This window comes from Ovis aries, chromosome 7, assembly GCF_016772045.2.
Source record: "Ovis aries strain OAR_USU_Benz2616 breed Rambouillet chromosome 7, ARS-UI_Ramb_v3.0, whole genome shotgun sequence".
In the NCBI taxonomy this organism is placed as follows: Eukaryota; Metazoa; Chordata; class Mammalia; order Artiodactyla; family Bovidae; genus Ovis; species Ovis aries.
This window is the reverse complement of record NC_056060.1, coordinates 48,482,539-48,505,942: the sequence shown is the minus strand read 5'-3', so window position 1 is coordinate 48,505,942 and position 23,404 is coordinate 48,482,539. Positions and strand designations below refer to the sequence as shown.

General features: G+C 41.6%; 1 long non-coding RNA gene across 1 annotated transcript in view; it reads right to left on the bottom strand.

Annotated features, from left to right (window-relative positions):
- Nucleotides 1-353: 353 nt before the first annotated feature.
- The window catches only part of LOC105610560 (uncharacterized), an 80,801-nt gene continuing 57,750 nt past the window's right edge, over nucleotides 354-23,404 (bottom strand). The window contains exons 3-8 of the long non-coding RNA XR_001434923.4: nucleotides 16,296-16,387; nucleotides 7,811-13,337; nucleotides 6,603-6,836; nucleotides 797-1,040; nucleotides 568-674; nucleotides 354-449 (exon numbers count right to left, since the gene is read on the bottom strand). This is a non-coding gene — a long non-coding RNA (uncharacterized LOC105610560). The remainder of the gene's footprint in view (nucleotides 450-567; nucleotides 675-796; nucleotides 1,041-6,602; nucleotides 6,837-7,810; nucleotides 13,338-16,295; nucleotides 16,388-23,404) is intronic.

Below are 23,404 nucleotides of genomic sequence, written 5' to 3'. Positions count from 1 at the left end.
ATGGGCCAATATCTTTATAGGCTTCAGTCTTGAGCAAACTGCACACAGGTCATTCCTGCCCACTGGTGTTTCCCAAACTTCCTTGGAAACAATCACCTCGTTAAATACAAACTCCAGGACCCCACCCCAGGCTCAAGCATTCCTAAACCCCACAGAATAGACCTAGAAAGCACCATGACTAACAAGCACCCCCACGTGGTTCGCTTCCTCGGGGAAATTTGGGAATGCTGAATAAAAGGGTCCTCTTATTCCCTCTTTCAGGGCCAAAATTAAATGGCAGCACAATGTCAGACAGACCTGGCTTTGAATACATGGGCTTTACATCCAAAACACTTGCTCGATCACTTACCAACTTTACAGTTTTCAGATGAGTCATTTGACTTTTTGATACTTCAAGGTTCTTTTCTGTCCAATAGGAATAACAAAAGCATCTGTTTCATGGTGTTGTTCTGAAGAACAGATGAAATAAAGCATATAAAACATGTGGCATAGTGCCTGTCACAGAGGCAGGGATCAATAAATGTGAAGTATTCCTCCTTTCTTATTTCTCCTACTTAGGGGATTTACCTTCCAGAGGATCCAGCATGCTTAGTTCTCAAAGGTGCAGTTTCAGCCTTCAGCAGTAGGTGCAAGAGCCAAGTCGTAGAGAAGGGCACTGGAGCCCTAAGCCGCTCCTGAAACCATACCACACACACTTGTGGGGACAGGTGAAGCACGGAAGGGCACCTTGAGCTCCAAGCTGGGGCACCCACTTCCACCTGGGCAACAGGGCTCACTGTTGCAGTGCAGGACCCACCTGAACCTGGCACAGTGACACATGCTCCTATGAGGACTTGGGTCAAATCCACTGATCGTAAAGAGCTCCCAGAGGTCCCGAGGAGCAAAGATCCAGGAGAAAGCGTCTCTTCATGGCTGGGCTGGTCCCTCATCATCGAGACTGAGGAAGTCCTGGGGCATGAGCCCCTCCAGCAGCTCTCAGGTTTGGCTCAGTCAGAAGTGCCTCCTCTAAGTCAGTTCAAGCCTGAACCCCAGACCTTAACCTGTAACGGGGATGAGGGCAGACATGTATCCATCCATTCACTTCCTTTTGTCTCTAAGATGGACTAGACCCTGTACTAGACCTTTGGTTTTGTCCTTCAGAAGTTTACTGCCAAACAGGCAAGATCACACAGTGTTAGTTATCATGAGGGATAACCTCAGAGTACCTCGAAAGTTACTTCCAATTGTTTCACATCCTCAACACAGACCACAGGTACTGCATCTCGTGGCTCCTGCCAACACCACCAGCTTCATCTCACACTCCCTTCCCACGCCACTGCAACTGCGCATCAACCACTGGACTTCTTTCTGTTCAGTGAGCAAACCAAGCTCTTTGTAGGCTCAGAACCAGGCCTTCGCCTCAACCTTTCCCCTTCTCTTGTCGAGACTATTCTTTCTCTTTTTTGACTGTGCTAGGTATTCGTTGAGACAAGAGAACTCAGTAATTGTGGCACACAGGCTTCTCTAGTTGTGGCATGCAGGCTTAGTTGCCCCTTCCTCCCCTGGCATGTGGGATCTTAGTTCCCTGACCAGGGGTGGAACCCTCACCCCTGCATTAGAAGGTGGATTTGTAATCACTGGACTCCCAGGGAAGTCCCTGTCCAGACTTCTTAACTAGGCCTTCTGAAGGGAATCTAGTCTTGATCCGTTTACCAGAGGACTTCCAGTCTGCATTATCTCTGGGTCCCAGCACTGAACAATGCACCTGGTGAACGTGATGTCAGAACAACCCATTATTTTCTGGATATTAAATAACTTATCATGGATTCCCTCCACTTGATTGTCCATATATCCGAGCATAGATGTGCCCACATCTCTGCCATCATTAAAAGAAACTTGATAGGTGCCCACCTTTTGCAGCAAAATGCTAGTGCTGCTAAGTCACTTCAGTCGTGTCTGACTCTGTGAGACCCCATAGACAGCAGCCCACCAGGATCCCCCGTCCCTGGGATTCTCCAGGCAAGAACACTGGAGTGGGTTGCCATTTCCTTCTCCAAAATGCTAGTAGATGTTGTAAAATTACAGATGCTTTCTTAGCAGGAGCCAACTTGGATTCTTCTTTTGGGGTGAGGTTCCCTCCCTCCATAGAAATAGAAGAAAAGCACCACTTTAGTGGGAGAAACAGATCCAGCAGATATTTCACTTTTGGTTGTAGTGGTGCTTTTAGCAGCAAATGTTTTTCTTCATAGTACCCACTTGGTGACCTGGGGCCAATTAAATGAATTTTAGAGTTTTGTGAGCTGATTGTTGGACCTAGACATTATAAAAAAATCACATAAATGTGCAATTAAATAAGTTACATTAAAAGCAAATGTTCAGTTCAGTCACTCAGTCGTGTCTGACTCTTTGCAACCCCATGGACTGCAGCATGCCAGGCCTCTCTGTCCATCACCAAATCCCAGAGCTTACTCAGACTCATCTCCATTGAGTCAGTGATGCCATCCAACCATCTCATCCTCTGTCATCCCCTTCTCCTCCCACCTTCAATCTTTCCCAGCATCAGGGTCTTTTCAAATGAGTCAGTTCTTCACATCAGGTGGCCAAAGTATCAGAGTTTCAGCTTCAGCATCAGTCCTTCCAATGAATGTTCAGGACTGATTTCCTTTAGGATGGACTGGTTGGATCTCCTTGCAGTCCTAGGGACTCTCAGGAGTCTTCTCCAACACCACCATTCAAAAGCATCAATTCTTCTGCGCTCAGCTTTCTTTGTAGTCCAACTCTCACATCCATACATGACTACTGGAAAAACCATAGCTATGACTAGATGGACCTATGTTGGCAGAGTAATGTCTCTGCTTTTTAACAAGTTGCCTAGGTTGGGTCATAACTTTTCTTCCAAGGAGCAAGCGTCTTTTAATTTCATGGTTGCAGTCACTATCTGCAGTATTTTAGAGCCCCTCAAAATAAAGTCTGTCACTGTTTCCACTGTTTCCCAATCTATTTCCCATGAAGTGAGGGGACCAGATGCCATGATCTTAGTTTTCTGAATGTTGAGTTTTAAGCCAACTTTTTCATTATCCTCCTTCACTTTCATCAAGAGGCTCTTTCGTTCCTCTTCACTTTCTGCCATAAGGGTGGTGTCATCTGCATATCTGAGCTTATTGATATTTCTTCTGGCAATCTTGATTCCAGCTTGTGCTTCTTCCAGCCCAGCGTTTCTCATGATATACTCTGCATATAAGTTAAATAAGCAGGGTGACAATATACAGCCTTGATGCGCTCCTTTTCCTATTTGGAACCAGTCCATTGTTTCATGTCCAGTTCTAACTGCTGCTTCCTGACCTGCATACAGGTTTCTCAAGAGGCAGGTCAGGTGGTCTGGTATTCCCATCTCTCTCAGAATTTTCCACAGTTTATTGTGATCCACACAGTCAAGGGCTTTGGCATAGTCAATAAAGCAGAAATAGATGTTTTTTTCAGAACTCTCTTGCTTTTTCCATGATCCAGCGGATATTGGCAATTTGATCTCTGGTTCCTCTGCCTTTTCTAAAACCAGCTTGAACATCTGGAAGTTCACAGTTCACATATTGCTGAAGCCTGGCTTGGAGAATTTTGAGCATTACTTTACTAGCATGTGAGATGAGTGCAATTGTGTGGTAGTTTGAACATTCTTTGGCATTGCCTTTCTTTGGGACTGGAATGAAAACTGACCTTTTCTAGTCCTGTGGCCACTGCTGAGTTTTCCAAATTTGCTGGCATATTGAGTGCATCATCTTTCAGGATTTGAAACAGCTCCACTGGAATTCCATCATCTCTACTAGCTTTGTTCGTAGTGATGCTTTCTAAGGCCCACTTGACTTCACATTCCAGGATGTCTGGCTCTAGGTGAGTGATCACACCATCGTGATTATCCGGGTCATGATATTTCTTCTGTGTATTCTTGCCACTTCTTCTTAATATCTTCTGCTTCTGTTAGGTCCAGACGATTTCTGTCCTTTATCGAGCCCATCTTTGCATAAAATGTCCCCTTGGTATCTGATTTTCTTGAAGTGATCTCTAGTCTTTTCCATTCTGTTGTTTTCCTCTATTTCTTTGCATTGATCACTGAGGAAGGCTTTCTTATCTCTCCTTGCTAGTCTTTTGGAACTCTGCATTCAGATGCTTATATCTTTCCTTTTCTCCTTTGCTTTTCGCTTCTCTTTTCACAGTCTTTCTCTAGTCTTTCCCATTCTATTGTTTTCCTCTATTTCTTTGCATTGATCACTGAGAAAGTGATCAAAAGCAAAAGTATAAATGTACAAAAGACATGACTTCCTGTTTATTCTATGGTATTTTTGTGTTATCTACACTCATGATAGGTTTTAGGAAGCATTACTATGAACAAAGCTAGTAGAGGTGACAGAATTCCAGCTAAACTACTTAAAATCCTTAAAGATGATGCTGTTAAAGTGCTGCATTCAATATATTAGAAAATTTGGAAAACTCAGCAGTGGCCACAGGACCAGAAAAGGTCAGCTTTTATTCAAATTTGAAAAAAAGGGCAATGCCTAAAGAATGTTCAAACTGCCGTAGAACTCACTCATATCACATGCTAGTAAGGTTATGCTCCAAATCCTTCAAGCTAGGCTTCAACAGTACCTGAACTGAGCACTTCCAGATGTACAAGCTGGAGTTTGAAGATGTAGAGGAACAAGAGATCAAATTGCCAATATCCATTGGATCATGGAGAAAGCAAAGGAATCCCAGAAGAACATCTAGGTCAAGAAGCAATAGTTTGAACTGAACATGGAACAACTGACTGGTTCAAAACTGCAAAAGGAATAAAACAAGACTGTATGTTGTCACCCTGCTCATTTAACTTCTATGCAGTGTACATCAGGCAAAATGCCAAGCTGGATGAGTCACAAGCTGGAATCAAGATTTCCGGGAGAAATATCAATAACCTCAGATACGCAGGTGATATCCCTCTAGTGGCAAAAAGTAAAGAGGAACTATAAGAGCTTCTTGATGAGGGTGAAAGAGGAGAATGAAAAAGCTGGCTTGAAACTCAGTATTCAAAAAACTAAGATGATGGCATCTGGTCCCATCACTTTATTGCAAATAGAAGGGGAAAAGTAGAAGCAGTGACAGATTCTCTTTTCTTGGACTCCAAAAGCACTGAGGACAGTGACTGCAGCCATGAAATTAAGACGCTTGCTCCTTGGAAAGAAAGCTGTGACAAACCTAGACACTGTATTAAAAAGCAGAGATACCACTTGACCACCAAAAGTCTATATTGTCAAAGCTATAATTTTTTCAGGAGTCTCATATGGATGTGAGAGTTAATCCACAAAGACATGCTGTGCTGTGCTTAGTTGCTCAGTCATGACTGACTCTTTGTAACCCCGTGGACTGTAGCTCCTCTGTCCATGGGATTCTCCAGGCAAGAATACTGGAATGGGCTGCCATGTCCTCCTCCAAGAGATCTTCCCAACCTAGGGATCGAACCTAGATCTCCTGCATTGCAGTGGATTCTTTACCATCTGAGCCACAAGGGCAGCCTAAGAATACTGGAATGGGTGATGTTTCCCTTTTCCAGGGGATCTTCCTGACCCAGAAATTGAACTGGGTTCTCCTGCCTTGCAGGTGGATTCTTTACCAGCTGAACTACCAGGGAAGCCCATAAGAAAGCTGAGCATCAAATAAACTGTGGTGCTGGAGAAGACCTCTTGACAGTCCCTTGGACAGCAAGGAGATCAAACCAGTCAATCCTAAAGGAAACCAACCCTGAATATTCATTGGAAGGACTGATGAAGCTGAATCTCCAATACGTTGGCTACCTAATATGAAGAGCCAACTCATTGGAAAAGACCCTCATGTGGGGAAAGATTGAAGGCAAAAGGGGAAGAGGTGGCAAAGGATGAGATGGTTAGACAGCATCACTGACTCAATGGGCATGACATGAGCAAACTTTGGAGACAATGAAGGACAGAGGAGCCTCGTGTGCTACAGTACATGAGGTCTCAAAGAGTCAGACATGACTTAGGGACTGAGCAACAACAACACGCTCTTGAGTTTACTGACACCTATCGTGTCTGGGTGGTGGTAGATGTCCTATATTATGGTGTGCAACTGCTTCTCTCTTCCTGACTTTGCATTTAGAGACATCACGTAGATAGATTGAAATCAACATGGTGAGAGCATCTACCAAGGAAACTGACAAATGCTACCAATCAGGGCTTATTCATTTTTTTTTTAGGGAGCTTGTTTTTAGCATCTACCAGCACACTACTGCCACTAACCAAAGACAAATGAGATTAGTCCTTGATTCCCAGAAGTTTGCAGTTCAGTGACAGAACCACACACACACACATACACACACACACACACACACACACACAAGTTTAGCATGAACCAAGGCAGAATGGAATGTATTAAACAGAGCAATGGACAGCAGCCAGGAAGTGGGTGGCTGGGATCTGACTGATTTGCCTTCAGATGTGGGACATAGATGAAAAGATTCATAGATAAGAGCCAGAACATTTGCTTTGCTATCTAATTTTTTGGATCCTTACTAATGAATTATTCAGAAAGATCTTTCTTTAGACACTAACTTTCACCTTGTGATCAATTCATGCACCTACCTTAAGGTGATGTGCTTAGCTTCTTCTCTGTCAGGAGACGATCAGTAGGTACAGGTCAGACTGTTTGAATATATCAGAGAGCTTGGAACACCTCCAAAGATGGTATTCCATCTTTGTGCTGAGAACTAGGCCCTCCCCATGGTTAGGAATCACTTGGCCTGTTCATTACTGGAGCTCAGTAAAGTGTGTATTGATTTTTCTCCAAAAGATTTACCAGTCTGAAGCAGAAGCCTTCTAACAAAGATAAAATATTAATAGTATTAAAAAGGTACCAGACTCAATTTTTGTTATTATAAAGGCCAAGAAACTGTTAAAAATGTTAAAAGATGGGTGGGGAGTTCTAAGCCAACCAAGCTGCTAGTAGTATTGGGCGTAGTGGTCTCTAAACTTGAGTTGAAGAGAGGATTCTCAGTTTGTTCTTAACACGGTTGTCAGGGGATGCTTTGTTGAACTTTAACAGTTATGTTCCAATTTAACTTGCCTGTTTGTAGCATTTTAGAGAAATAGTCCAGTTATTTTCAGGTTTTAAATTATATCTACACACCTACATTTATCTATGTCTATCTGTGTATCTATTAGCTATCTATCCATCTATCTAAGAGTGAAAAGAAAGATATTTATTAAGGGAGGACAGAAGAGTGGGAGGAGAAGCAAAGGCGAGGGACAGAGGGAGAAGAGAGGGAGGAAGTCAGGAGGAAGGGGAGGACAGTGAAGGCAAAAGGGAAAGCCGTGCAGTTAGGCTTGGGAGCAACATGGGTCTAGGTTAGAATCCCAGCTCTTCCACTTTCAAGGGATGCCAAACCAGTGAAAGTTTTCTCATCCTCATTAAAAAAAAATTTAATTTATTTTAATTGGAGGAAAATTACTTTACAATATTGTGATGGTTTCTGCTTTACATCAGTATGAATCAGCCATAGGTATACATGTGTCTCCTCCCACCTCCCTCCCCACCATTTTACAGATAGGGAAACCAAGGCTGAGACTGGAAACTATAAAATGAGGATGAGAAAACTTTCACTGCAGTGTTTTCCAGAGAATTAGGCGAGCACAGATGTGTGAAGAGGAGTCCCAGCACATCCATCAGTTAAGTGTGGACGCCATGATGACTGGTGCCAGCAGGAGTTATGTATCTCTTTGAAAGGACGTGCTTTCTTCCCTGGGGCCTGGGCTTGGAATCTCTTGAAAGTGGAGCCCAGGTGTCAACCCACCTGAAAAGGTAGTACTGACGTGCTGGGTGCCAGGGCATTTCTGCTGCAGAGGATGCCAGGATTCCTGTGGTTTCATCGGGTGCACCGCGGAGGTGCAGCCAACCACCAATGAACTTTCCACAAAGACAGTTTGCTTCACACGGATCTCCATCCATAACCTTTACTGGTCTCTGTAGAGTCATTACGACCATTAGGCTGTGGACTCAGCACTGCTTTAGCTCTTAAGTTAATACAACCGAGACTTTTTTACTTTCCTATTGGGAAGGAACATGTGCCATTTTAGTGATTTCTTAGATCATTCCATAAGTAAATCAAATATTCTTTCAAGCCCAGTTATCAAAACTGTGTCCTCTGATACCACGTCTTCCATCAAACTGCAGTAATCCAGACCAACACATTTTAAACCTCTGCTATCTCCTAATACCATCCCTACTAGATAGAGTAATTAAATTTGTACTTTTTTTTTTTACAAGTCGTACTCAATAAATCTGAATAAATTAACAACGCATTACTAAGACTGCTACATTAAATTTGCATAGTGCATTTAATGAATATGCAACTGCAAGTGAAAAGGTCTGCTACTGCGAACCTCCCACATTAGCATAACTACTTCCAGCATGTTTCTTAAATAATGCACTCATTTGCACATCACTGACTTGGCTAATTCTAACTTCAGTCAGGGTAGCCTTGTAATTAAGACTCTTGCTTTAATTTTTAATGAAGTTTATGTTACATCAATCCTGACAGTAATGAGGGGACATGGAAACAAAAAGGCTGCTAATAATTAAATTCACAAACCAGTTTGAGGGATAATAACTCCTGAGGAGAAATTACATGACTAATTATTAATTAAATATTCATACTATTGCACAGCCATCTCACTTAACTGCTCTTCTTGTTGGTAATAATATTGAGCTGTGGATGACTTTTGCCAACCATTCGGAGTTTAAGGTCTCTGGTTAATTTTAGTGTGCTGTTAATCAATATGACACAAAAAATAAAATTGTTTTAATTGGTATCATTTTATTGTGTCTAAATATTACTACAGTTGGTTTAGTTTGTGGAGAATTAATCTAGTTAGTCGGTGCCTGTTTTATGGAAACATAAATCCAGTTTATATCCATAAACATCTAATGGCAGGACAACTTGACCTTTTTTTTTTTTTTTGTAACATTACTGTTTACAGATAATTACACCAACTCTTTAAAAGGTTATTTAATAGCTTTGCATTTATCACAGTAAAATGAAAAACATGCAATATTATTTAACTCCAGCCTGTTCTGAGGAGGTCTCTAAGACCCCCATTTACCCCCGCTGAAAAGTAAGCAATATTAATGTGTGGGTTTTTAGGAAACGTATGAGAGTTTTCTTTGAATGTGTACAGATTTACTGTTTGGGTCTGGATCGGCAAATGTCTAACTCATAACTGAGATGTGATCTGATAAGGAAGAAAATGTTTCTTGTTATAACTTCCCATTGCAAGAAAACATAAGGATGGAGGTTTTATGAGTCTGGAGATCAGAAATGGCAACAATTTCCCTACAAAATTCAGTAAACAAACATTACAAAGCCAGAGAAATTACTATGATGAGACCTAATTGGCTGCAATATTTATTGTAGACATACTTTTTCCCTCTTCTGTTTTCAAAGCAGTATTTAGGCATCTGCATTTCTAACGAGAAAGTCCCCATCTGTAGGCAAGTTTAGCTATGACAGGAAAAGATCAACAATATTTAACTGGATAACATTAATCATTAAATTTAAACAGATCATGACATTTGTTTAAAGCTCTGATAAATTCAGAACAAGAAGCTTCATGAGACCATTATGTGTATTATAAAATTAAATACTCGTAGGAAAGGGATCATTTTATCCTGCAGGTGCCTTTGGAAATTCTGGGCCAGGGCAAACATTTAGTTTGTCTAATAATTCAAACTAGGTGATTCATCAAAGTGGACCAAGTCTGTGGCCATCAACTGTGGGGCAAGGATTTCCCTCAGCTACTCCTGTCACTTTACTACAAACTGACAGGTTTGTAGGGCATCATTGCTGGACTTGGTGTGTATCAATTGCTCCATTTTACTAAATCTTAAAAATCTTTTCAACTTTTCTTTTTTAATCTACTCACTTAAACTAACACCTGAAGGCAATTGGGAAAGACTACTTGCCGTGAAATAATTTACAGGCACAGGTCAGTGTAAAGATGTTACAGTAGGGTCTGGGTCACTGGTCTTGCTTTTTAATGCATTCATTTCAGGAAACTTTCTATGTACCTGAATGGCAGTAAGACCTCCAGACTGGGCAAAGTGAAGGCACAGAAGCAACCAGGTTCATGGGTTAAACTCTGGGGTTCTTGTTCTGTTCTGGAGGAACATGCAGAGTCCTGCCTGTTTTTCAATTCGTTGCTGTGTGCAAGCTATATCTGTCCCAGGTCTAGAAGATGGAGGGAACCATCCGATACCAAGGAGGCCTTGCTGACCAGAAAGACCCCATCATATCCTTGCAGGGATGTGACCAGAGTGCCAGAGAGGGTTCGAACTTGGAAACCAGACGCACCTAGGTTCTCGTCTCCCTTGGCCTTAGTGAGCAGCTTGAATAACATCGCCTGTCTGAACCGTGCTTTCCTTTTCTGAATGGGGATGCTCATGTCACCTCGGCAGGTTGCTGTGAGAATTAGTCACATAGGCAAGTGCTTAACTCTGCGCCAAGCTCAGGAGAGACTATCGCAAAATGCCAGTGATCCTTATCCTTGCTCGTCCTCCCAAGGAAGACTGTCAGAAAGTTTGCCATTGGAGTCACTCCTCTGAGATAAAGAACACTGTCTCAAGGACTCCTTTTTCCTTTTCTTTTTTAAAAATGAGACTATATACCTTGAAAGGGATTGGCAGATATAAAGTCAGCTCTGGTCACCAAAACCTTTGTGTGAGTTAATGTACCAGTTCTGTTTTTTTCTGTAACAAAGACAGAGAGGGCAGTACTAGAGAGGTGAGTTAGCAGGAAGAGAAGGGTTGAAGTGGAAGAGGAGGATATGGAAAGGGGAGGTGGAACTGTGAGGGGAAAATATTATGTATGTTTGAGCTGTTTAATCACAAAGGTACAATAAATGGAACTCTAAGAAAAAAAATGAAAATAAAAACCTACCTGGTGGATATGGATTCCAATGTTCTTGAGCTTCAGTCCTGTAAAATGACAACTATTAAGAGTCTGATGACCACGCATCCCTATTTTTCTAGAATGGCTTAATTTCAGTTCCCCTGGTATCTCTCAGGGCTTGTTTGGGGGAAGGGGGGAGAGGTAGTATGTCATAAATTGTCTCCAGTGACAGGCCCATGTTATGATGGGAAAAGAAGGAAGGACACATGGCTTCAATAAGTATTTAATGAGCATCATCAGATACCTATCTTAAATGCCAAGTACCCCAAAGAGAAAGCCTTTTCTCCCACCTGTTTTCTCCACACTCCTTAGCAGATTGTCCAAGAAATCACCACGCACAGCTACTTTACCTGTAGCCATACCAGGGCGGGGCAGCTTGACGCAAGTTCCTGGTGTCTGGCTCTCTCTGGCCCTTTTCTAGGGAGATATGTGATGAAGATACAGATTCTGAGTTGGATAAATTCCAGCCCCCTCACTCTACTTGCTGTGTGACGTGGATAACTTGTTTGACCTCTCCAAGCCTCACGTGTAGATGGCGAGGCCACTGTGTGCCTCATGGGATGATGTTGAGGGTTACAGGACATCCGTGTGAAAAGGTCCAGGCACACTGTAACTGCACATACCAATCCCTTTTCTCTAGCTCAGGATCAAGCCTGATCTCCTTGTGAGGCACAAGGACTTATTGCTGGAGGAGATTTACATATGGATTTCAACGTTCTTGAGTCTGTTTCTATAATACCACATTTATCTTTTTTTTTCCTTGATCAATCATCTAGGTTTTCAAGGTGAGGCTTTATTTCAACTCTGCAGTCCAGTGGTTTGTCTAAAGTGTCATGAGGATTAGAAAATTATTTGTAAAACAACAATATCTGGTACATAGCAAGTATAGTGCTAAGTCGCTTCAGTCATGTTCAACTCTTTGCAACCCTATGGACCATAGCCTGCCAGGCTTCTCTGTCCATGGGATTCTCCAGGCAAGAATACTGAAGTAGGTGTAAATAAACTAAAATCTTAAAATCATGAATCCAATCCATTCTTATTTGTACCCTTTCTTCATCTGTCCACATAGTCCATGATCAGTAAATGGCAGACATAGATACAGTTTCTTACCTCTGTGCTTTTGCAAATGTGGTTCCCTTTGACTTGAGTGACTTTCTTTTTCTACTCAACCACCTGTCAAACTCCTATTCATACTTCAAAACCCAAATAAACAACTACTTCTTCCATAAAGGCTTCCTTTACATTTCTTCTCTTGTCACGATTTTTTCTGTGCTTCCTCCATAGTGTGCCCATCCTTCTATTACAGTTTGCCCTCTGGGCTACAGGTAATCTATTTTCCCTTTTCCTATAAGAGAAGGACTATGTACAGAATTTGTATCCCCAGTTCCTTGTATACTGCAGGGCACGCTTGGCACTGCTCAGATATTTGTGGACTCAAAATTGAATTCATGTGACATACAGCAATTCCATGATTATTTCATAGACATGAACATCAGAATTTCAATATACATCTGATAGTAACACAGTAATTAATGGACAAAATGTTTCTTTCTTCTTTTTCTCTTTTTAAGAGGCCATGGTAATAAGATACAAGCAGATGTGTGAAAGTGGAATGAAGGTGGGAAAAGGTGAGGAAGAGAGTGATGTGTACATTATAAACAGCAATTTCCTACAAGTTAGGATCAATGAAACCTTCATTGACATCATCAGTGGTTATGCAGTAACAAATTTAAAATTCCTGAGTTTTAATTAAAAGAACCACTAAATGTCTCAAGTCAGTTGGCACATATGTACATTTTTTTCCATGGTTATAAAATTATCTGTCATGATGTTGAGCCTGAATCCAAGAGTGTTTGTAGGCTACAATGTTGACATCTTTCCTCATTATTCCAAGAACCAGAAGCTGTAAACAACAAGTAATGATTTTAACTCAAGATGCATGGATGCTTGCTAGGAACGGACAGGTAGATGATACACTCCCAAAGCAGCTGACCGACCACCACCGTCTCCTGAGCGTTTATGATACGGCCAACATAGGAGATACGGAGCCCGCGGTCCAGTGCTGCACCTTTTCACGGCGAGAAAAGTCTTCACAGAGAGGATATCTGAAGTCAGGAAGAAGTGCTGGAGTTCAGAATGAAGAGGGAAAATCACCTCAGGCTAGCATGCTGCTTTTCATCCTCTTGTCCCAGAATCATTGACCAGCTCCCTTAGATCAGTTCTCTGCCGCTTTCTCTTCTGTCAAAGACAGTCATGTGCAGAGGTTAAGAGCTCAGATCCAGGCATTTCCTGGTGGTTAGGACTTCACACTTCTATTGCAGGGAGCACCTTTTTGAGCCCTGGTTGGGGAACTCAGATCCTGCAAGCCACGGAGCTGCCAAAAAAAGAAAGCTCAGATCCAGAGTCACCTTCCTCGGTTCAAATCCTAGCTCTTCCCCTCGTTAGCTGTGTGACCATAAACACATTACTTCATCTCTGTGCCTCATCTCTTGAACAGGTATTGCTAAGAGAATAATACTTTTAGTGTAGTATCATTTTCAAATTGGAAAAACACTATATTCTTGTGTGAGAACAGAGAAAGAGTGGTAGGATACAAATTATATGTTAACACTGAATATCTGTGAGTGGGGAAAATTGTTATTTTCTTTATTCACCTTGATATTATTTTTAAAATCCAATAAAATAACTAAAAAGAAAAGAATGGGAGATTGAGGAAATGATATCCCTTCTGTTCCTAAAGAGGATTTTTGACTGATTCCAGGAAAAATTAACATATAAGTATAGTGAAATGAAGCTAGAGGTGATATTAGTACCAGGAATTTTCTACAATAAGCATATATCACTTTAATAATGAGGAAAAAATTAAAACTAAAAATGAAGGAAAATTTTCTCCACCAAATGGTGCCGCTCTCTAGTCTTGTGTTTGTTATTCTTAACATTGTATAAATTACAATAGTTGCATTCACTAAAGGAAATATGGAAAACTCTCAGCTGTGTCAAAAGAAGGAAAAAATATTTCATCCCTATTTACATCATCCAAAAGCAATTGCTTTTGGTATCAGAGTGTATTTGTTTTCTGACTTTTCCCCATGTATACATGTTTTTGATGATAATACTGTGAATATACACAGTAACTGTTGACTTCTGGTTTCTGGCCTGCTTGCTTCAATCCCAGCCAGCTAACATGGGCGGTAGCTTGTATAGAACATGCCTTCCAGGCAACAATTCTCTCAGTGTGTCCCAGTGACTGTGTGGAGGGAAAAACATTGGATTGAGTGCAACAAAACCAAGGGAGAAAAAAAAACTCTGCAGTCTCCTGGCACATACGGATACCTTCTTTTCACAGTTAGAAATTGTCTGTCAAGATATTGACGGCTGTGCCTCTCACATTCCTCTCACATTTACACATGGAATTTCTTATCATAAGGAAGGCGCCTCATTGTCAAAGCCACTGGGCAAAGGGAGTGCTCAGTGTAGCTGATATTTTTTAAAATTAATTTTTATTGAGTATAGTTGCCTTATAATGTTGTGTTAGTATCTACCGCATAGCAAAGCAAATCAGCTATACGTATACATATATCCTCTCATTTTTTGGATTTCCTATTTAGGTCACCACAGAGCACTAAGTAGACCACCCTGGGCTATACAGTAGGTTCTCATTAGTTACCGGTTTTACAGTGTGTACATGTTAATCCCAGTTCATCAGCCCCAGTATAGCTGATATTGAAGCCAGAACCCTACTTTGCAACCTGCCATGATGTTCTTGGCCTCCTCACTCCCGGAGCCAAAAGTGCACAAATTATTCCAACTTTGCCCACCTCTCCTTGATTTGTTTGTCTCTCCATAAAGTGCTATGGAAATGCACACCTTTTTATAGATTCCTTAACTTCATTCATTTTATATCTACTGACCTACTTCGATCTCTTTCCTTCCTCCGATACAGTCGGTTCCTACTCTGAATCCTCTCTTTGATCAATGCCGTCCACACAGTGTTGTCCTGCTTCTTGCTTCACTATGACAAAAGCATTTGCTGATCTTATTCATCATCTCAGTAATACCACTTGCAGCGGTTATATGTTTGATAGACTAAGTCACGGTTTACTCAAATATCCTCTAATTGGTTGCACACTTGTGTTGTTCCAACTCTCCACTGTTGGGAATGGAATTGTAAAAAATATTTTATAGCATGAAACTTTAAAAACTTTTTACTATTTATCCCCCTTTAGAACAGAGTCTAAAAAGTGAAGATGATGTTGATGTTTGATTTTCTTAGGAAAAAAGCTTTATCCTCTATTAAAAATCAAGCATTTCTCAAACATATTCATGAATGTTCCAGGTTCTTCTGTAAGGGATGAGGAACAGAAATGCTTTCCTTTCAGTTAAACGATTTATTCTTTCCTTTCCCCCTTCTTTCTCCTCTTTGCTTTCTTCTTAGAAAATCAAAACAAAACCCCAAAGCACAAACCTTAGGGGAGCACTGTTAGTGCTGTTCCTCCAATCATACAGCTATGGGCCAGTTATTTTACATCTTTACTGGATTGTTCCCTTTGGTGTAAGCAGGTCCCCCTGTACATGGAATCCTTCAGGCAAGAATTCTGGAGCGGGTTGCCATTTCCTTCTCCAGGGGATCTTCCCAACCCAGGCATCAAACCCAGGTCTCCTCCATTGTAGGCAGATTTGTTTCCCACCAGCACCACCAGAGAAGCTCATCAATCCCATCCAGTGCTAAAGGTTTTTGAATCCTTAAGCCTGTTTTTAGTCTGCTGTGACCCAGCCCTCCTTTTTCAAGTGCACCCCTCTCTGCTTTCATAATTAGCGACTAAGAATGTTCAATTTGTTAGAACTAACTAAGCAAGCAAATACATAAATAGGAAAAGATACGCTTAAGAAAGGCATTGGGCAAACACTTTGTCACACTCAAAGCATTTCCTACTTCTTGCTTCTTTACCTTTTCTACTTCTTCTACCTGGAAAGGTAAATCATGGTTACAAAAGATTTTCCGGGGCGCTGACAAGGCTGACCTTTATAGGGAACGGTATCTCCTTTTCTTTTGCAAACAGACTCCTGTACCCTAAAAGGTTTAGGATATATTTTCAGAATGGTCCTGCCTTTGGGAGTCTGAGATTTTGGGGCCAGGGAAATCATATTCTTTGCCCATTTTATACGTCATGACAACAATACTAGTTCCTAATTGACAAGTATTTTATAATTAGAAAAACACTTCTACCTGTGTTCTACTATTTATTCTTCCATACAAGTGTATGCATGAATGAGGTGGTATACAAGTGTTTCTTCTTACTTTATGAAGGAGACTGAGACTCTATAGAGTTACCTGCTCAAGACATGACAGCCAGGCCTCTTGGATTTGGATTCAATGACTCCAGATTCAGGGTTTGGTTTTGTTTTTTTCTGGCATAGATTTACCTGGAAAACAACCAAATATACTTAAGTGAACTGACTAATATGGTATTTATGAACTTTAGAAATCTTAGGAAATATGATATTCTAAATCAGAGAAATGTATAGTTCTTTCAAAGATTAATCAGAAAATCCTCTTGCTTTCCTCTATTAAAAATGAATCTACAGGGGACTTTTCTGGTAATCCTGTGGTTAAGACTCCATGCTTCCACAGCAGGGGTATGGGTTTGATCCCTGGTCAGGGAACTAAGATCCCACATACTGTTCAGCATGGCCAAACATTTTTAAAAACTTTTTTAGAAAATTATTTAAAAAATGACTCTAGATAATAAGAAAGACAAGAATAATCCATATAATTTAACTTAAATACCTATTGAAAAGTCACTGTGTGCTACCATGTGTATATGGGCTCCCAGGCAGCTCAGTGGTAAAGAATCCACCTGCCAATGCAGGAGATGCAAGAAACCGGGGTTCAATCCCTGGGTCAGAAAGATCCCCTGGAGAAGGAAATGGCAACTCACTCCAGTATTCTTGCCTGGGAAATCCCATGGACAGAGGAGCCTGGCAGGCTACAGTCCAAGGGGTCGCAAAAAGAGTTAGACGTGACTTAGCAACTGAAACAGCAATCATGTGTACATACGATAAAAAATTACCAACCTCTCCAAATCTGTTTGTGGATCTGTAAAATAGAAAGAGTATTGCTTTCTTCCCCAAAGAGTAGTTATCTCAGTTTACAGGTCTACAAACAGATTGGGAGAGGTGAGTCATTTGCCAGAGTCAGACACAGAGGTAAGGAAGGGAGGCAGGGTCTTGGCCTGGGTCTGTCCCACTCCACAGCTGGAGTTTACAGCATGGTTTTACACTGCCTCTCCAAATCCCTCACAACTGAAAACCAGATTTCAGGATGAGATGACAAGCTTGGAAATTCTCTGACTAGGGTTGTAGATGGGTTTGGATGTGATATTAGGCACCACACTGCTCCCATCAAACCCCTGACTCCTTTCTCACTATTCCCATCAAGTTCCTTCAACCCCAGTAAAGATGAAACAGAAGACTGGAATCTTCAGGACAAGTAATTTTACTACTTTTGATCAACTCTGATAGTGAAAAATATCTTCCTTACATTGAGCTAACCCCCAGCTCCTACTGGACTCCATCCACAGAACCTGGTTTTAGTTTTGAGGCTCCAGAGAAAAGGTCTAATGATTTACGTAGCATGAAATTTGGAGACAATTACAGTGAGTCCTCTGAGTCTGCTCTCCTTTAGGAGAAAAAACTAGTTTTTTCAGATATTTCTCCAATGACATAATGTCAACCTTACTGCCTTGGTGAATGTACTTGTTTTAAAGTGAATGTGATTCTCTAGATGTAGTCAGCCTAGAGAAGAACAGAATTATTTCCTTCTCTTCTAAATGCTCTAGATCTGCCCAAGAGACCGCTAGGCTTTCTTTCCCTGATACTGTCGGGTTCTATTCAGTTCGTAATGTTCAAAGCCCCTGAATCCATGTCAGACAACATGCTGATAAGTCATGTGTCGCCAGTCTATGCTTGTGCAAATGCCTTTCGTTAAAAGTTTTTATTAGAATATAGTTGCTTTATAATGTTGCATTAGTTTCTGCTGTACAGTAAAATGAATCAGTTATACATATGCGTATATCCTATCTTTCTTAGATTTCATTCCCATTTATTACCACAAAGCACTGAGTTCCCTGTGCTATAGAGGAGGTTTTCATTAGTTTCTGTTTTATACATGGTAGTATATATAGTCAGTTCCAATTTCCCAATTCAGCAAATGTCTTTTTCTGATCAAATGTAAACATAAACTTTTACTTCTTATTATCATCTGTTTAAGTAGATTTGGCTCCCAAATCTAAACTGTTAAGATTCTAAGCCAGTTTTATTCAAGTCATTATAGAAAAATCAAATCCAGCCTTTAGAATAGCCACACTAAGGTCTCTAGCATTAATAAGTCATAGTTTATCAAGTATCCCCTTATTGACAGACTAAAGCCATTTGTCTAGTTGCTAATTTGTTTGGTGACTGTAAGCAACACTACAAGAACTATGTCCATGCTTACATATATATCTTCACATAATGGTGTTGTATTTCTAAAAAACAGTCTCAGAAGTAGCATTGCTGGGTCAAAGGGTGTGTGCTGCTGTAATCCCAGTAGACATTACCAGATGATTTTACTGAAAATTTGTAACTGTTCAGTTATGCTGTCGATATATGGGGTAGTGAAAAGAGTTAGAAATAAAGAAAAAAGTAGGACAGTGAAATCAAGCTGGGAGTGAAATAAGTCTTTGAAGTTTTATATAGTGCACATGTATTGCTTGATAAGCAGGAAAAAAAGGTTAAAGAAACTAAATGAAAATTTTCCTCATAAAGCTTTTTGTTAATAAGCCTGCCTCAACAATCATCTCTTCCTCCGTACTCCTGGAGTATTTATTGTTTGCAACACTCACAATCTGTTCCACTTATGAGGCAATTAATCATAGAGGACATGACCACCAACCCTTCTATTGTTACAATGAGCTGTCATTCAAGAGCTTCATTGCCATTCACACCTTCAAGACAAAAGAGCTCAGACTTGGAATCCAACTCACCAGGGCTCAAATTCCAGCCATTTACCTATTTCCCAAGTATGTAACTTTGAGACATTACTTAGAAGCTCTAAGTTTCAGCTTCTGCATCTGTAAAATGGGTCTGATGTTGCTTTCCTTGCACATTTCCCTTTGTTTTCAGAATTAATAACACAATGGACATAAAGCCCCTGGAAGAGCACTCAGCACATACTACTATTGGGTAGTTCATGACTGTACATACTCCGACCACAGAGTCACAGCCAGCATTAACTGAGTGCTTCGGTACTGGGTATTTTGCAAAGTACTTTGTGTGCCCTATCTTACTTAAAACTAAACTGTAACTCATGCATGTAGCCACTCAATACATTAAGAATAAGGTAAGCACTATTATGACCTCTGGGTTTCCCTGGTGGCTCAGACAATAAAGAATGTGCCAGCAATGCGGGAGACCCGGATTTGATCCCTGGGTTGGGAAGATCCGTTGGAGGAGGGCATGGCAACCCACTCCAGTACTCTTGCCTGGAGAATCCCCACGGACTGAGGAACCTGGTGGCCTACAGTCCATAGGGTCGCAAAGAGTCAGACATGACTGTGTGACTAAAGCACAGCACACCTCATGACCTCTATTTTATACATGAGAAAATAAGAATCATAAAGGTAAAGTTTAACTTGTCTAAGGTCATAGACCTAGTAAATATCAGAATAGGGGTGAAATCCAGATCTAGCTATAAAATCTTCATCCAATAAATGGCAACTATCATAATTACTAACAATATCCTTGACTGCCTTAATTAACACAGCTTAAGCGATGAGCCTTAATGGAACCTCAGTAATGGAAGGATGGAACTCAGTAATGGAACTTAATGGAAGGATGGGTGAGTGAAGGGGATCAGTTCAGTTGCTCAGTCATGTCTGACTCTTTGCAACCCCATGGATCCCAGCACGCCAGGCTTCCCTGTCCATCACCAACTCCAGAACTTGCTCCAACTCATGTCCATCGAGTCTGGGATGCCATCCAACCATCTCATCCTCTGTCATCCCCTTCTCCTCCTGCCTTCAGTCTTTCCCAGCATCAGGGTCTTTTCCAGTGAGTCAGTTTTTCACATCAGGTGACCAAAGTATTGAAGTTTTGGCTTCAGCATCAATCCCTCCAATGAATATTCAGGACTGATTTCCTTCAGGATGGACTAGTTGGATCTCCTTGCTGTCCAAGGGACTCTCAAGAGTCTTCTCCAACACCACAGTTCAAAAACATCAATTCTTTGGCACTTCAGCTTTCTTTATAGTCCAACTCTCACATCCATACATGACCACTGGAAAAACCATAGCCTTGACTAGATGGACCTTTGTTGGCAAAGTAATGTCTTAATACGCTGTCTAGGTTGGTCATAGCCTTTCTTCTAAGGAGTAAGTGTCTTTTAATTTCATGGCTGCAGTCACCATCTGCAGTGATTTTGGAGCCCTCAAGAGTAAAGTCTCTTTGTTTCCATTGTTTCCCCATCTATTTGCCATGAGTGAAGGGGATAACCTCATTTAGGTTGTAGTCAGCCCTCACACTGCAAAGGGCTAGCACAGTCCAGGCAGGGCATTATACTCCTCCAGAGTCTAGGTACGGAGTGGACTCTGTACCACCAGAAAGTGGCAGTGTGGAGGGACCTGGTGAGATCTGAAGGACCAGAAATGGGGTTGGTGAGATGGGCCAGTCTCTAGGGAGAGGGGATTGGGAAGACTTCAGTTGTAGTCATGATGGGATTTTCATCCCACGGACTCAGGGATCAAATCAGAAGCAGTGTGAAAGCTCATGTCAGTGGTGATGACATGGCCATGGTGGGGGCTGGAGAGGACCAGAGCTCTGGGTCCATGGTACCAACATCCTGCCAAGGGCTTTGGTATAGGAAAGCCAACAGCTCCCAGGCCTCTGTGCTTCAGGGGAAATCAGGAGTGGAAGGAACCTTTGCTCACCTGGCCCATTCAGTCTCCATCAAACTCAGCCATGCTTAATTAGCTCCAGAGAATACGCTGATATCCCAAGCTTTGGAGACTTTACCCTGTGTTTTGTGTTCAGATAGAAGCTTTTGCCTCTTAAAACCTCCCTCTAGCTCTTGATTCAAAAGAATACATTAAAAAAAATACATCAATTAAAAGTTAACACCAAGCAACATGTCACATATCCCATGTGAACAGCAATACTAGACTCCTAGGTGCTCATCAACTGCAGCTCTGCCTATGATCCTGCACCAGTTTCAGCACCTTCCTGATCTCATGCTCGCGGGCTCTTTCCTCTTAAAGCTCAGAAAACTGTAGTGTGTGAGCCTCAGCGTGTGTCTCTCTGTAAAGCACCCACTTACGTAACTCTTCCAACCACTTTCTCAAAATATGTCAGCACAGTTGGCTTGACAGTGTTTTTTAGATTTAAAATTTACACTCAACACTTCAAAAGTCTGCCAGTAAGCCTGTTGAAACTTCCAATGTAAAAGCTCAGAAATTTTAATAAGCACTAGACAACACTCACAAATCAAAAGCGTTCCTTTGAATCCCTTGCTGCAGGGATTCGGGAAGAGTAATTGGAAAAATTGAGATAACACCTCCCTAAATTAAACCAATCCTGCCTTCTCCAGAGGTTTTCATTAAATGCAGGGGAACGAGTACCGGTTTAGGACCTAGAAGAGCTGGAATTCTTTCCTGGCACTTGCTGGCCATGTGACTTAGGGTAACTGGGCTTATCTTTCTGAGTCTCTGTTTCCTTACTTGTAAAAGAGGGGAATTCAAAACCTCATGGAAAGTTTGGGAGGATCTAATGGGATGATGTTCTTGAAAGCTGCTGTAGCCTCGTAGCTGAGGCCCTGCTCTTCCTTCTCCTTTGAGAGTCATTGTGCATTGATTCACTTTCAAGATAGGGACATTTGTCACCACATTTGAATGGGCAGCTTGGGAGAAGAAGACTCAGAACTAGTATTCTGACCTTACTGAGTTGTCTGGGAAAGCCACCTTTATCGCTGCATCTTATGACCTGATCTAAGAGAAATGGGGTTTGACCAGTCTCCTCTCGATCTGTGATTTGAGGTTTTACCTTTTCATTCAGCATCCCCCCTTCATGAATTATCTGGAGCAGTGATAAGACAGAAGCCCATCTTTTCTGCCCTGGCAGATAAGCCATCTCACTGGTGGGTTCTGACTTGTCTGTGTTTCTGCCCTGTTCTATGCTGTGATAGCATTTAATTCTCAAAAGTACCTTATGAGTGTGGTTGGGCAGATATTACTGTCTGGCATCATTTTATAAATGATGCAAGGGAGGAGCCAAGTGGGTGGAGAGATCCGCCTAGACCACACAGGTAGTTGGAAAAGTTCCCTGGACCACTGAAGGGAGTGACTGTGAGGGGAATCAGTAGACACAGAGAGCCCCACCTTACCACTGCCCTGAGTCCACTTTTGACAGACTCATCATCATCTCTTGCCTAGGGTAGCTTCATCCCCAATCTGCCTACTTGTACACTTACCCTACAGTCACTTCTCACTAGAAGCAAAGTGATGCTTTAAAAATATTTTAGTTCATGTTCCTCCTCTGCCCAGATCACCTCCAAAAGGGCTCCCATCTCACTCAGTGTCACTCCTTATCTAGTCCCCATGTATCCACCTCTCAACCTCTCTTCCTCCTGCACTCAGCTGCCTCGTTTACTCTACTCTGAATCCATTCGTCTCCTTATTGGTCCTTGCAAATGTCAAGTGCCTGCAGGACCTTTGCACTGCAATTTCTTCAGCATAAAACATCCTCCCCCAGACACCTGGATGGTCATTCACTTCCTTCAGCCCTCTGCTCAACATCATTGAATCAGAAAGGTTTTTCCTGACCGCTTGTACAAAGTTATACTCTTAATTATTTCTACCTGCTGGTATCTTTTTGACCTGCCAGCAGACATAATTTACTTTTAAAATTCTTACTGCTTATTGTCTATTTTCTGTTCTAGAATGTATATTCCCTGAGGGCAGGGGTGTTTGCTTGCTGATACACTGGATGTGCTTAGAACTGTTCTGGTACATAGAAAGTATAGGAGAAATACTTGCTGAATGCGTGAATAAACCAAAACCAGGCCAAGAAATATGGCCAGAGAAAAACATCCATGAACGAATCATGAAAATTATTCATTTCTAAAATAACAAAAGAATTGGCTATGAGAAAAGAAGAATGTTCTTATAGCTGCAGGATGGGGCTTTCTTCTCTCCCCAAAGAGCTTTACGCAGGAGGAAGAATTTTTCATCACCATATTGAATTAAAACAGGATTGCATTCAGAACAGATGAGGGCTCTGAGAAGCTAGGGTCTTTCGCCTCCCTGCATTTCTCTGTACTTCCGCACATCCTTTTTCCCTGGCCTTTCAATGCCCCCTCCGCTTTCATCTTCAGCCCCCAACCCGGTGAAGCCTCCAAGAGGCCTCCTCTAA